At 40.7% G+C, this 16,227-nt stretch overlaps 1 protein-coding gene and 1 long non-coding RNA gene across 5 annotated transcripts in view; one reads left to right on the top strand and one right to left on the bottom strand.

The window, feature by feature from the left end:
- Positions 1-16,227, top strand: part of STEAP1 (STEAP family member 1) — a 185,690-nt gene that overhangs the window by 7,109 nt on the left and 162,354 nt on the right. The gene's annotated exons all lie outside the window — the stretch shown is intronic.
- Positions 5,133-16,227, bottom strand: part of LOC117354205 — a 187,597-nt gene continuing 176,502 nt past the window's right edge. The window contains exons 3-5 of the long non-coding RNA XR_004538138.1: positions 14,177-14,262; positions 10,118-10,202; positions 5,133-5,173 (exon numbers count right to left, since the gene is read on the bottom strand). This is a non-coding gene — a long non-coding RNA (uncharacterized LOC117354205). The remainder of the gene's footprint in view (positions 5,174-10,117; positions 10,203-14,176; positions 14,263-16,227) is intronic.

Here is a 16,227-nt window from a genome sequence, read left to right as displayed (position 1 = left end):
CCTCGTTGCTTATGGAAAGAGTGTGCACAACAGAGGAAAGAGTCGCACCATTCAAAAGGGGCCCCTTTTACAAAGCTGCTACCATGACTTTGTAAAAAGGGACCGAAAGAGTGCGCAATACTGGGGAAAGAGTCGCAAACTTTAAACACTTCAAACACAACCTTGTTCCAAACATAGTCTTTAGTCACACAAAGTCTTTCTTAGCCAAAAACGTCGAAGATGCATCATCTTCTGTCTTTTTTCGGCTATCTGATGATGGTGCAAGAATAGCGGCAGTCTTTTTAAAGACTTCTTCCAATGTCATCTGTCTATTTAACAAAGGTTTCTGTTTCAGTAGTCATATGTTTACTGATGAATGCACGTTGTTCCATGCCAGCAATTAACTGGTCATACATTTTCACCATATCATCTGTAGGGATTTTTTTTTTCTAGTCTTCACAAGGTCTTCTTCATCATTACTATCCTCAGTATTTTCCTTATTTATATAACACCATTTCAGCAATCTCGCTATACTGAAGAAATACACAACAGGGTCATCTTTGTCAATATTCAGCACTTCATTAATATCAGCAGCCTCTAACTTCTTAATATTTTTCAGATGGTAGTCCTCTGGCATAAGCAATGAGGTTTGATATCATTAGTATTTCATCACTTCAGGTTCATTTTCATTGAACATGGTTGATGGCCAAAGTTTATGCCAAGCATTTTGTAATGCTAATCTAGTTACATCTTTCCAGTGCTTAAATGGCATCTTTGAGACTGAACTCCTTGAGAAAGTCTTGAATTCTTAAGCCTCTGTTAATTGCATCAAGCATGCAATTTAGAAAACAGTCTTTATGCATGGTCTTCATAGAATGTAAAATTCCTTATCACAAGACTATGGTAAGGATGTGACATTGGATGGGAGGTAAATGGCAGAAACACTAGAATCTTTCGCAAGACATTATCTTTCACAAGAAGTTCTTAAGGTGAATGTGGAGGGCAGTTGTTTAGAACCAGAAAAACTTCACAGTTCTCTTCCCATTCAGCTTTTCTACAATGAGCTCTTGTTTCTAGAACAAAGTTGTTATGGAAGAACCACTCACTAAATGTTTCTGTGGTTACCTATGCTTTCTTGTTAGCATAATAGACCACAGGTGCATAACGTATACCCTTCAAACATCAGGGATGTTGTTTTTTTTCCAATCACTGCCAACTTTAATTTGTGTGTGCCCGCAGCATTGCTACATGCAAGAACAGTTACCCTATCCTTTGTGTCCTTAAAACCAGATGGTGCTCATTCAACAGCTGTTGTCAGTGTTTTTCAAGCAACATAGTGCCAATAGAGAGTTGTTTCATCAGCACTGTAAATTTGTTCAGGACCAAGGTTTCCATCAGATATCCTCTTAGCAAATTCATGAATGTAACTTTCAGCTGCTTCATAATCAGAAGAAGCTTTTTCACCACAGATTTTGAGATATTTAATACCATGGTGCTTCTTAAATTTCTGCAGCCAACTTTCTGAATATTCACACTCATCATCAATATTCAGTTCTTGATGGTATTTTTTGATTTGTTTCATTACCACCATCAAACTAGTCAATGGCATGCAATCACACTTTCTTTGCTGAACCCATTCAATCAGCACACAATCTTAAATCTTCGGGTTTTTGCCCTATGCAATGGTTTTCTGGTTTTCATTGAATTCTGGTCATCACTCTCACTGTAAAACTTCAACAACTTATCTTTCTGTTTCTTTAAGTCATATATGGCTGTTGTTCCCATATCATATTCTTCAGTCAACTGTTGCACAGACACACCTTCATCAAGCTTCTTCAGTACCTCAACTTTCTCTGCTGTTGACAGAAATAAATGATTCATTTTCTGCTTCTCACTGCCACCTTGAGTAGAATCTGCAGTTCTTGTTTGCCACTTTCCAGCCCTCTGACCTAAATTGCACAGAGATCAGGAGCAAAGCATGCATCTGTGTTGATTTCAGCATGTGTCACATTAGGGAAATTGATTACTTCCGGTTCATATCATTTTTCAGTTTTCAGAACTTTTCGGTATTTGGAATTTCGGATTAAGGATCTTGTAACTATATATTTTTTTTTAATTTCAATTTTCTCTAATATTTACATTGTGAAATGCAAAAATATAAGCAAATAGAAGTCCACATCAATGGAGAGAGAAAAGAAAAATGGTGCGACCGCATCTGGAGTACTGCGTTCAATACTGGTCGCCGTACCTTAAGAAGGATATGGTGATATTCGAGAGGGTCCAGAGAAGAGCAACAAAAATGATAAAGGGCATGGAGAACCTTCCATATGCTGAGAGGCTGGAGAAGCTGGGGCTCTTTTCCCTGGAAAAGCGGAGACTTAGAGGAGATATGATAGAAACTTACAAGATTATGAGGGGTATAGAGAAGGTAGAGAGGGACAGATTCTTCAGACTGGCGGGGGCAACAAAAACTAGAGGGCACTCAAAAAAATTAAAGGGAGACAGATTCAGAACAAATGCTAGGAAGTTCTTCTTCACTCAGAGGGTGGTGGACACCTGGAACTCGCTTCCAGAAGAGGTGGTAGAGCAGAGTACGATTTTGGGTTTCAAAATGGGATTGGACGAATTCTTGAAGGAAAAGGGAATTGAAGGGTATAATTAGAGGGATACTATATAGGCAAAATGTTTTAAATAATAGATAACTTACAGGTCATTGACCTGGGGGGCCGCCGCGGGAGTGGACTGCTGGGCATGATGGACCTGTGGTCTGACTCGGCAGAGGCGATGCTTATGTTCTTAAGCTTTTATTTAATTTACATATTAATGAGCTGATTTGCATCTCATTATTATATATCCCAAAGTATCTGAAAATATCATTCTTTACAGTAGCATAACTGTAGAATAACAGCTTGATAACTACCATCCTTAAGAACCTAAATATGTACATCTGAAACAAGAGAAGACATTTGAGCATCTCAAAAATATGAACAATTTACAAGGGACAAAACTATTTGTAGTGAAAAAGAAGTTCTAGAACAAGAGGTTGTGGCAGGAGGGTGCCATCAGGAACATTCAAGTGTACCATGGGAAACAGAAAGGGTTGTGGATGCATAGAATAACTTTTTAAAAGAGGTATTGGAGGTAAAAGCAATATTGGAATTTTAAAAATAAAAACAAAGAAGAAGCGCACAGGATCCGTAGTCCTGAAGAAATGAAAGTAAGCTATAGATCAACAGAGGTCTATGGATTTTGGTCAGAAAGTAATTTGGGTAAATTAGGTGGACTTTATGGTCCGTATTTACCATTATAAATCTGTCTTCAGCATCCATGAAATTCATGTGAGTTCACAGTCCATTTGGTGAAGCAGCTGGTGTAATGGACTGCAGGTGGCAGAGGAGGACAAACTGTACAACCTTCAGAAACAAAATTGCCTTCCATCCTGTTATTCTTTTGTAAAAATGCAGATGTCCAAGTTGGCTGATTTAATAGCAAAATCCATTTTAAGAGTTGCAAACAGTACTTAATGCTTTCTTCAAACAAGAGCTCCATCCCACCACCCCGCTATATCTACAGTAGATCATCCAGATTTGTGTGACCGCCCAAGTGAACCCAGGTAGAGATAGGGCTGAGTTTTATGTGGACCACCCACAAAATAGCAAGGTACGGCTTTAGTGATCAGTTCTACTGAATATGAGCAGATAGCCCCACACATCAATTTAAGCAGCCAGGAGCTTCTCCTGGCCAGTTAATTAACTCTGAATATCGACCTCCATAAATTTTTAGTAGTCTTCTTGGGGGCAAATGACCTTACTAGCAGCCAAGTCATCAGAGTACAGGAGAAATTCAAGAAATTGTGAGTCTCAGGCAATGAGTGAGGACAATTTCATATTGTAACCTGTTAACTGTATTTTATATGTGTTTAACCTGTAACCCGTTCTGAGCTCCTTGGGGAAAATGGGATAGAAAATGAATTAAATAAATACTGAGGTATTAACAGGATATAGAAATGTTTTTTAAAAATGCTGAGTCAGGTCGGGACATTATATTGCACAATTTACCCTAAATAAACCTACCTAACTTAAAAATTTATTTATATACGCAGTACTTTTTAAGTTCTATGCAGTTTACAAAAGAAATTAAAACAGTAACAATGGAAATGAATGATCTAAATTACAGAATTTTTTTTAACAAATGAGTTTTCAATAGTTTCCTAAAGTGCTAGTAAGAAACAGAGTTATGAAACCTCAATACTTTATCCCAAGAAGCTGCCTGAAATTATAAAAGTCATTGAATATAACTCTTATATAAGCGACCCTTTACTAGTGGAAAAACAAACAAATTACAATTATGGGCTCCTTTTACTAAGCTGCATTAGCATTTTTAGTGCACTAAACCCGTGCTACGCGGCTAGAACTAGCACCAGCTCAATGCTGGCATTAAGATCTAGCGCGGGCGGCAATTTAGCATGCGCTATTCCACGCGTTAAAGCCCTAACGTGGCTTAGTAAAAGGAGCCCTATGTCTTGGGCGTCCTGAATTAATAAATGAGAAGTATATAAAACCTTTTAACATATGCATCTAAACTTAAATATGACTCTTGCCTCAACTGGTAACCAATATAATTTTTGATAATAAGGTGTAAGATGATCTGACTTTTATATATTGAAAATCAACTGGACTGCTGTATTTTGTATAATGCGAAGTCTGTACCACAGACGGAACCCCCAGACTAGGACAGTGATGTACAAATAAACTAAACTTGTCCAAATTCCTTCCAGTGCAGGAATTCTGAACATGCATCTAAGGTTTCCCTGGAGATTTGGAAAGAAATTGACTAGTGGGAAAATATTGAAAGTATAGAAAGGGAATGACTAAGGGGCCCTTTTACAAAGCCGAGGTAGAAATTCTCTTGTGGCAAATGCTCCAAAGTCCATATGGGTTTCGCTGCATTTGCCGTGGTGGAATCGCGACTGCAGCTTTTTAAAAGGAGCCCTAAGTTATAAACAAAATGGATCTCTCTTATTTATTTTTTTTAAATATCAATTTCATATAAATGATTCAATTTAATACATATTTAAATATCTTGAGCTCAGAGGGTGTGTTCAAAATGGCACTGCCATGGTTTCTGGCTTCAATTTGCCATTAGCAACCTTACCTGAACTGTATCCTGGGTTCAGTGGCTAATTTTTCTTGACCTGTAAAGAGAAAAGAAACAGACTTTTAGAAAAGAACCAATTTCTGAAAACAAGCCCCTATTTTTGGTTTATATCGCACACTACTGCAATATTTCTTCTCATAGTCTTGGGTTTTGGCCAGGTACTAGTGACTTGGATTGGCCACCGTGAGAACCGGGCTACTGAGCTTGATGGACCATAGGTCTGACCCAGTAAGGCTATTCTTAGGGGAATTAACATCACACTGTCCTTTATCTATTGTATTACCGAGCGGTTGTCATTCCAAAGCAAGATAATCTTAGAGTCAGTGTGATATTAAAGAGAGGAACATCTATGATACTGGATGTTCCGGGCGCTTTTGGGGCCTTGCCCAGGGGGGATCGCTGGCTGTGTCATAAGGTGTGTCTCCTGGCTTGTCGCTGTATTATGCAACACTGGACCTCTATAAGCCCCCCTTCTTTTTGGCAGTGGCGAGCCTACCTCCATGCATTAGTTCTTTGGGAGGTGCGGGAGCTCTCTTAAATGCCACCAATATTTTTTGCTTCTCTGGGAGCCCTATTTGTGCTCCTTGTCTCCTAAAAGCTGCCTACTGCCTGAACACATTTTATGTGGGACCATCAAGTAAAGCCTACTGCATCGCTCTCACTTTTCTCGTAGTTAACACTGAATTAACAACCCGTCTGGGTACCCAATGAGATATTTTCCTCCTGAAAATTGATATATAATACATCTTTGTTGTTGTAAGACTTTATGCTAGTTGTGAATTAGATGGACCTCTTTTTGTAAAATCTGCCTGTAGGTTTATATAGTCATATTAAAGAGAGGAAACCACAACCTTGTAGAAGAATTGGACTCTAGTATCTAGTATTCCAGACTTTGGGGTACCAAGGCTCACCAATGACTATCAACTACATAAACTTCAATCAAGCTGCCAGCAGAGTGCTGATACATAAAAGGCTATGAAGGAAAAAAAGGAAATACCAATAAAATTATATCCCAAGATCAATTTCCATTCCAAAATGGTACTTCAAGCTCATATAAAGTGGCCCTTCCATTCTGCCACATCTATCAAGGCTGGATAAAGAGAATGTAGCTACTGGGAAGCTGAAACAAAGCTGGTGATAAAATAGAAACAGCTTTCACCTCTGTTCACATGTCACATTAGAGCAGACAAAGACCTGGCAAAGGGATAGCCATAGAACCCAAGATATCACACTTTCCACAGGCAATGCTCAAGCAGACGTAAAGAATTGCACAGCAGCAAGAAAATGGACTTTATAACCAGCTAAAAAATATGTGAATTGTAGTGGCTTAGCAAAGTAAAGAATTTTCTCCTTTAGTTTATACTGTATGCTCTACTTCCTTCACTCCGATTTCACTTGCTCTTAACCAAGTTCTTCTCATCCTTCTTTTAATTTAATTAAAAAGTCTAAATTTCACTTTTACATAGTTGATAATCCACTCAAGGCAAGAATGAGTAAATGAAGTTAAGCATTGTCTAGATCTGTGTTAAGCGCCAACTAGAAACAGACCACTATAGAACATCAGTCAGCAGAGCTCACTCTAATCTAATATCTTTAGAGGACTCTGTTTCAACCTCAATATAAAAAATCTCTTTAAATATCTTGAAACTTCTTTTTAGTCATTCTTTTCAGGTCTCAAAGAATTCTGCACTGTCGATTTTCCAAGTCATTATGCTTCTACTCAAGTCTTTCGATTGCATAGTCACCAAACTCACTCACAAACTATTACTGCTATCATACCAGTAGGTAAAAGGAGGTTTTGATGCCCCTGTATAAGACTTTGGTGAGACCTCATTTAGAATAATGTGTATAATTCTGGAGGCCGCACCTTCAAAAAGACATAAAAAGGATGGAGTCGGTCCATATCATGGGATGAGAGGAAGTCCAGGCAACGGCAGTGAACAGCACGTTCAAGTAACTTGGATAAGAAAGGGAGGAAGGAGATGGGGTGATGGAGGGACATGTGGGGTTCAGTGAGGGTTTCTTGAGGAGGGGTGTGAAAACATCATGTTTGAAGGCATCTGAGACAGTTACAGTGAAGAGCGATAGGTTGAGGATGTGACAGATAGTAGGGATGACAGAGGGCGAGATAGCACCGAGTAGGTAAGCTGGAATCGGATCGGAGGAGCAGGTAGTAGGTTTCCTCCTCAGTGATCTCGGAGAAAGAGAAGAGGGTGGCAGGTGTTGAGGGGAGGTTAGCAGGAAGGGCGGATGGAAGGGGGAAGCGTGCCTGGTTGAGAGCTCAAGGAGAATCTTCTGAATCTTATCGTAGAACTCTGCCATTGTCTGGGGAGAAATTGAAGGGGGATAGGTGGCGCGGGTGCTTTGAGTAGGGTATTTAGTGTGGTAAAGAGACTGTGAGAGTTGGAGTGAAGAGAAGTGGTTAAGTGGATATAGTATTCTTGTTTTGCCAGCGAGAGGGCAGACTAGAATGGTGTCAACATGAATTTGAAGTCAGCGTGCGCACGAGATTTTCAACGTAGTGTACACATGAGCGCAGGTAGTGAATGCAGGGAGGGGGGAGTCAGGGCTAACAGGACATGAGATTGGAGAAGCAAGGGTATCTAGAGCAGAGGAGAGAATGGTATTATAAGAGAGGATGGCTTCATTGATACTATTTTCTGATATAGTAACTGAGGAGAGAGACGAGACAGCAGTGGAGAGGGCTGTGAGGTCAATATCCTGAAAGTCGGTAAGAAGCTCTTTAGTAAAAGGAGCCCTATGTGAGCAGAAGCCCTCCAGTAGAGATTTTTAGAGCAGTTTTTGAGTTGATTTTTGATAATTGAGATCTCCCATTATCATAGTGTTGGCATAGTTAGGCAGACTATGATATGATTAGGCAGACTAGATAGGCCATATGATCTTTATCTGCCTTCATTTTCCTATGCTTCTATTGTTATTAGCTTCCCTGATTTCTGTTAACATCTCAACATCTGTCTGTTCATTCTAGCTAGGCAGATGGTGGTATAGCCCCACCAGTATTCTCTTTCTCTTCACACAAAAAATTTCTATCCACAAGAATTCCACATTGCAATCTGTTTCCACCTTTGGCAGAGACTTTTGTAAAATGCCAGGGGATCTGAGCACATCCAAACCTGGATATCTCAATTCCCATCTCAGTGAAAACGTTAATTCTAATAATAGAAATAAAATTGTTTTTTAGTTTAAAAGATTTCCTTTGCATTATATAGCATGGTGTTCACCTAGAATACAAAAATATTTTTACTTTAAATGGAAGTATGCCAAAGATTTTCTAAAAGAGTAAAGTTTGGGATTTATAGAACAAAGATTGAATGCTGTTTATAAAGTGTGCTATCCCTTGACTACTCTAACATTATTTGATTTAGATTTACATGGCCTTCTGCCAATTTGTCTAAAATTCCACAGGGAACTATAGATATATTTTTGCCCAAATGCAAAATACATTTTTACTGCTGTGTAAACCTTGTAATTTAAAATATAGGCACCAAAATTATGGTGAAATATTTATTGAATGTTGTAAGCCTATAGTTGATTTCTTAACTTTTTAAGGACCTATCACAATATTCTGTGTATCATGCAGTAGCTACATCATACTTTTCACTAAAACTTTAACTTTCAGCAGTATGGCCCAGATTCTATAAAGGGCACCTGAAGTTAGGTGCCTAGATTGGCGCACTTAGCCAATCTAGGCACTTAACTTACACACCCACACCCCTTTTTACTAAACCACGGTAGAGGTTTCTACTGTAGCCTGGAGCACTAAATGTTCCAATGCTGCTCCGACACTTGCAGAATTCCTATGAGCATTGGAGCATTTAGTGTCCTGGGCCACAGTAGAAACCTCTACCGGGGTTAATTATTTAATAGGTTTAATTGGCGCCAGTAGCAAGCTTAATTGGCTTGATAATTAACTTAAATCAAAATTAATTGTGTGCTAGGCGCATAACTTTTGACCTGTTGGAAGCAGCACGAGTAAGCGAATGAATGAAATGTAATTGTTAAAGCACTTCCCCCATCCTGAGGAAGATACAAATCATGTTGGTGGGGCGTAGTGTAACAGCGACATTGCACCAATAAGCTAAGTTATCTAGGAGATAAGAAAAATTCAGAAAACCTATTGAAAATTAATCAGAAGGAATGATAGTTTGCTGAAACGAATGAAATGACTAAGAAAGTACACAGAATAGATAAAAAATATATATATATAATGAATTGATACCCTGGAAATGAGTTGGAAGTTATTATTAGAATATTTATTTATTTATTAAACAGCATAGAAATAGTATGAAGAATAGACACATTTATTAACGAAAAAAGAAAAAAAAAAAGAGAATAGAATAGAGTAGAGGACATGTTTGGGTAAGCCAGTGACGAGTGCTGCCACACCACTGCATGAATTGACAGCGGACAGGTGGCATTCTGAGATTCCCCTCGTGTCGTTCCAAAGTAGTAAAAATAGTTCCATAAGGCATGATATAAAATTAAATATTTTGAAAATTTTTTTGAGAACTTATGGCTTTAGCCAGGGTTACAGTGGCATGGGGCACCATAAATCAACTATTTAGGCACAATTCTGGTGGCATTTTTGTAGATGCTGGTAAGCACCTTGAAATTTATTTTAAAAGGTGTTTTAAACAGCCTTTTGCTCCTAACTTAGGTGCTGGTAAGGTGCCTACCGGTGCCTAAGTTAAGGCACCATTTATAGATTATGGGCCATAGTGCTACTAAATGTACGCAGCACTATAAGGATAGTTTGGTAGAAGAAAGAAGTCTTGAACAGAGTGTAGGGTGGTAATTTTTAAGCAAGGTCTAAAAGAGCATATGTCTCCCTAAGATCAGCTGCTCATCTATGCAGGCAGTTAAATATGATCTCTAGCTGAGAGCTTAAAATCATTAATAAATCTAATTAATTAGCTTGTTAATCATATGCATTTCAGGGACTGACCCATGGCAAAGTTACCTTGAAACATCTCAGTACAAGCAGACACCATTTCTGATGTCCTTAGTTTTCTCTACTTGGCTGTCAGGTGGTCTTGGCACCAAATCTAATAGGGAATAAAACTTTGCAGCGATCATGAAGGCAGGGAAAGAGAAATTTAAATTTATACTCATTTAAAACTACCAAACAATATTAAGCCTTTTATAAAATACATACAAGGTTTGTTCAAAAAGTGCCAGGACTGATTTTATACAAATTTACTAAACAATCTTACAACTTATTCCACTGGGTCCCCTTCAAAGTACTACCTTTTCCCAATGTCATTTTACTTCTGGAAACAGTCCTTATGTTTAAATCTATTTTATTAAGCAACAGTAAGTACAACAGCAATAATAACCATGGAATGCAGTTTCAGCAAACACCCGCGGAGGACTGGACTCTTATGTCCTCCCCGGACCCACAATACCCCCACCCCCCAACAAAGAAAACCCTACCCCCACCCACCCCTCCCCATCCCCCCACATGTACAGAAAACTCGCAAGCAGGGAACAGCAGAGACATCTTGAAGCACAGTTTCAGAGGTGGAGTCTATTCAAGACCCGGCTACAACTCTCAGGAGGCAAAATGTTCAAATATGGAGTCCAAGTGTGAACAAAGTCTCTGCTCCGTTGCTGCATCGAATTTTGCTTTATATCTTTAACTAGTATTTTAGCCCGTTATATTAACAGGTGCTAGAATATATGTCTGTGTGTCTTTATTTCTGTCTGTGTCTCTCTCCCTGGCCCCCTGCCCCTGTGTCTTTCTTCATTTCTTTCTATCTATCTGTCTCTCTCCCTGCCTCCTATGCAGCAGCATTTCTCTCCCACCACTTCCCTGTGTAACAGCCACAGCAGCATTCCCTTCACCTCCATTTCCCTCCCCCCACACCACTTTCCTGTGCAGCAGCAGCATTTCCACTACCTCCCCTTTCCCTTCCCGCGGTCTGGCGGGCTCCCTTAGTCCCTTACCGCCCCCCCCCCCACCACCACCCCTCCCTTCCTTTCCCACGATCCCAACAAACCTTCCGATTCCAGCAGCGTCTGCAGCACTCTACACACTGCTGCTTCGGGGCCTTCTACTGCCCAGCAAATCAGGGCAGTAGAAGGCCCCGAAGCAGCGTGCGTAGAGTGCTGCAGACGCTGCTTGAATCGTAAGGTTTCAGGACCCGCAGCCCTTGCCGGACCTGAAGCGAGCTCTGGGGGTTTTGGGGTTTTTTACACAGGCCCAGCCGGAGCAGGAGGAGAAGCCTGGGAGGCAGGAATTAAAGTCCATTGGGGGAGGGGAGGAGGGAGGAGAGCAGCTCCTCTCCCTTCCAGCTCCGGTCCAGCCCCCGCTGACGTCGCCCTGGCCAGTTCACACTCCGAAGCCGTGGGAGATGCTGCGCTGTACGGCCTCTTCTTTCTGCTGCCGCGAGCATGGGTTCTGGCTGACAGGGTCCGCGCCGCCACGTGCATGTGCACTCCTACCTGTGGATCCCTACAGCGCATGGAAAACGGGAGCACGCAGGTGGGAGTGCGCATGTGCACTTAGGGCTTTATTATATTAGATGGTGTTGAATTGCTTTCCTTTCAGCATGAATTTAAGTTTAGGAAACAAGAAGTCAGCAGGGGTGAAGTCAGTAATGTAAGGTGATTGGGGTAGAACTGTCATCGCGTTTTTGTGCAAAAATCACAAATTATGATACATTCAAAACAACACTTCAATAGCTTTTTAGTGCTTTTGGCTACCTTTGCACATTAGCTAGACCGAAGCCTTGTTTTACCTAAGGACCTGTCATCTGTGAATCATCATGCTGCAGTGACCCCTGATGCAGGTGTTTCTTAGACGCCGAAGCACAGTGCTTTGTCAGGTCCACAGCTTGTGCTTGTGTCCTTTATTGCAATAAACAAGTTGGTTTTATATCAGTGATCTTCAGTGGAGTGCTCATTGTCCGTTCCCACTTTTTTCTGTATTGGTTTATACCTGTGGGTACCTCGTCCTGTTGGACTTTTTGCTATTGCATTCAAAACAACTTCCACGACTTATGACATGTTCCCCATAAGCCACTTTCAACATTTCATACGTTTCTGTAGCGGTCTTACCCAATTTAAAACAGAACTTCACGCTGTAGCGCTGCTCACTGAGGTTGCACATGATGAAAAATAGCCAATCACGAAAACATACTTTCACAGAAACTGCTGTAGCTCGGAGACAAAAACAAATATCAACAAATGGAAAAAAGGAGGTTATTCATGAGGTTTCAAGCTACTGAATGTCATCTAGTATGTCTCAAAAGAACTTCCCACCAGTGTACAATTCAAACTGTCCTGGAACTTTTTAAACAGACCTCTTATAGCACCACCAGAAATTAACCACCAGGAATTAACAAACGGATGGACAAAGGAGACCCCATAGACATCATATATCTAGATTTCCAAAAAGCCTTTGACAAGGTACCCCATGAATGCCTACATCGGAAACTGAAGAACCATGGGGTGGAAGAAGACGTACATAGATGGATCAGAAACTGGTTGGCGGGCAAGAAACAGAGGGTAAGCGTGAAGGGCCACTACTCGGACTGGAGGAGGGTCACGAGTGGTGTCCCACAGGGCTCAGTGCTTGGGCCGCTGCTATTTAATATATTCTTAAATGATCTAGAAACAGGGACGAAGTGTGAGATAATAAAATTTGAAGACGACACCAAACTATTTAGTGGTGCTCGGACTAAAGAGGACTGCGAAGAATTGCAAAGGGACTTGAACAAACTAGGGGAATGGGCGACAAGATGGCAGATGAAGTTCAGCGTTGAGAAATGTAAAGTATTACATGTGGGAAGCAGAAACCTGAGGTATAAATATACCATGGGAGGGGTGTTATTGAATGAGAGTACTCAAGAAAGGGACTTGGGAGTAATGGTGGACATGACAATGAAGCCGACGGCACAGTGCGCAGCGGCCGCTAAGAGATCGAACAGAATGCTAGGTATAATCAAGAAGGGTATTACTACCAGAACAAAAGAAGTTAACCTGCCATTGTATCGGGCGATAGTGCGCCCACATCTGGAGTACTGCGTCCAATATTGGTCGCCGTACCTTAAAAAGGACATGGCGTTACTCAAGAGGGTTCAGAGGAGAGCGACACATCTGATAAAAGGTATGGAAAACCTTTCATACGCTGAAAGATTGGAGAAACTGGGTCTCTTTTCCCTGGAGAAGAGGAGACTTAGAGGGGATATGATAGAGACTTACAAGATCATGAAGGGCATAGAGAGAGTAGAGAGGGACAGATTCTTCAAACTTTCGAATAATAAAAGAACAAGAAGGCATTCAGAAAAGTTGAAAGGGGACAGATTCAAAATCAATGCTAGGAAGTTCTTCTTTACTCAACATGTGGTGGACACCTGGAATGCGCTTCCAGAGGACGTAATAGGGCAGAGTACGGTACTGGGGTTCAAGAAAGGATTGGACAATTTCCTGCTGGAAAAGGGGATAGAGGGGTATAGATAGAGGATTACTGCCAGGTCCTGGACCTGTTGGGCCGCCACGTGAGTGGACTGCTGGGCATGATGGACCTCAGGCCTGACCCAGAGGAGGCATTGCTTATGTTCTTATGTTTGGTACTACACAGTATTTTTTAGATGTAAGTGTATAAAAGAAAAAATAGTGTCACAACTGTACATGCATAAGTACACAGTATCAATTTTCAGGATATAACAAGGGCTTTCTATAATTTTTTTTCAGCTTTCACACTTTTTAGAATCTTCAGGCTTCAACGGTGTCACTCAATGCTCAGCTCAACTCCATTTCATTGCAATGAGATTCACCCACCTACTTTGTCATCAGCCTTTCATATTACACATTCAAACTTTTAAATTTAAGGCCCTGTTTTACTAAGGTGTGCTAACCAATTAGCACGCGCTAATCGATTTAGCACATGCTAAACACTAACATGTACATTTTAGTGTATGAACGCATTAGCGTTTAGCATACCTTAGTAAAACAGGGGGTAAATGTCTCTACTATCATCTCGAGTTGTATAATAAACAGAGGCTTATAAACTTACCTTTTAAAGCATTTTGTCCATCAGTCAGGGGGAATATGTCCAACATGTATCTCCAAACAAAAAAATGGCTTTTTCAAGGACTTCCCCTATGAAAAAGATGGGGGGAAAAAAATCAATTTCTCGCCCTTAATTATCTTCCATATACATCTTATACACAACATTTACACCCACCTCTTACTGCCTTTCCCCACCGTGTGCCCCCACTTTTCCGGATATGCGATTATTCCGGTGCATACATTAGACGCTTATAACACCTTTTTATGATGTCGGATCACCACCCACCAATCACAGACTTCCCTGATTAAACTAGCAACATCTATTCAATTTCAAGGTATTTGCTGCAATTTTATAGGCAGTCATGTATGTGTCACTATTTATATGTGTATGTGACACATTTTTTTAAACTTGTTCAAACAGCCAGAAAATTCAGGGTCCTTCTTTTATAAGGCATATTTTGGCTCTGAAGAGGTGAATTTAGCCTTTGGAGAGGCATGCCTATCTCCACCATTAAGCACTCCTCCATGCTCCTGTGTGCAATAATAAATTAATCAAGAGCTATATATGACACTGAGCAGGTGTAAATGTTTACAGTTATATATGTGAAACATTTTCATTATAAAATATAGAATACACTTATACTGAGAAAAACCATATAGAACATTCCCAGAGGATGTGTCATTGCTGTATTGAGGGAGGAAAATTTTGTAAAGCTTTTTCCATGTTTTATACACAGATAATGATGCCTAGAGAAAGTGCACACTAGTATACAGGCATTAAAAGTAGGTGCAGAAAAAGTGTGTTCTATAGCCCAGGCAAAGCATGTGACAATTTCCTGAGCTGCTTCATGCTCCACAACCTTATCTTCACCTGCAGAATGCCTTCACCAGAGGTGCCTCAGCTGCAACTTGCCGACAGTGATAAGGAGAGACAGCCAGTGTAATAACTGCAACCAACAGTCTGCAAGGCTGATTTCACTTTGTCTGCGAGGGATGAACTTACTTACACTCATTTCTTATGTGTAAGTAAACATAGAAACATAGAACATGACGGCAGTAAAGGGACACCAACCCAACAAGTCTGCCTACTCTAAGAACCCTCCCCCCTAAGCACTTCCTCAAAGTGAACCCACATGCTTATCCCATTTTTTCTTAAAATCGAGCATGTTGCTTGCCTCAATTACCTGAAGTGGAAGATCATTCCAGCGATCAACCACCCTTTCGGTGAAGAAATACTTCCTAGTGTCCCTATGAAATCTCCCACCTCTGATTTTCAACGGATGCCCTCTTGTTGCCTTAGGTCCTGTAAGGAAAAAGATATCTTCTTCTACCTCAATATGGCCAGTAACATATTTGAACGTCTCTATCATGTCTCCCCTCTCTCTGCATTGCTTGAGAGAGTATAGCTGCAAATTACCTAGATGTTCCTCATACAGGAGATGCTTGAGTCCTGAGATCATCCTGGTGGCCATTCGCTGAACCGACTCCACTCTCAGCACATCCTTTTGATAATGTGGCCTCCAAAATTGAACACAATGTTCCAGATGAGGTCTCACCATGGACCTGTACAATGGCATTACCACTTTGGGCTTTCGGCTGACAAAACTTCTTCGGATGCAACCCAGCATTTGCCTAGCCTTGGATGAATATTTCTCTACTTGATTGGCAGTTTTCATATCTTCACTAATGATTACTCCTAGGTTCCGTTCTGCAGCAGTTCTTGCTAAGGTCTTACTATTCTACTTTAGTGTATTCTGATATAGCAGTGACATATTGCCATAGAAGGTGGTACAGAAAGTGACTGGCAAAACTAATCAAATAAACATCTTCATTTTTAAGGACGAGTGTGCTACATCTCACAGAGCCTTGAGGGTCTGAGGGCTTCTCTAATGGGGTAACTCCACATCATCCCACCTTTGAGGTCAACTTGATGTCCCTTTGAAAACTGGGAAACACAAGAGATTGCTGCCTCCCCCTTGGATGGGCAGACTCAGGGATGGACTGAAAATGAAAGAAAACGGGGGAGATGTGGAGCTGAAGCTGGATGGAGTTTCT

Source organism: Geotrypetes seraphini, chromosome 2, assembly GCF_902459505.1.
Source record: "Geotrypetes seraphini chromosome 2, aGeoSer1.1, whole genome shotgun sequence".
NCBI lineage: Eukaryota > Metazoa > Chordata > Amphibia > Gymnophiona > Dermophiidae > Geotrypetes > Geotrypetes seraphini.
Note: the sequence above shows the minus strand (reverse complement) of the source record. Positions and strands in the feature narration are given on the sequence as shown.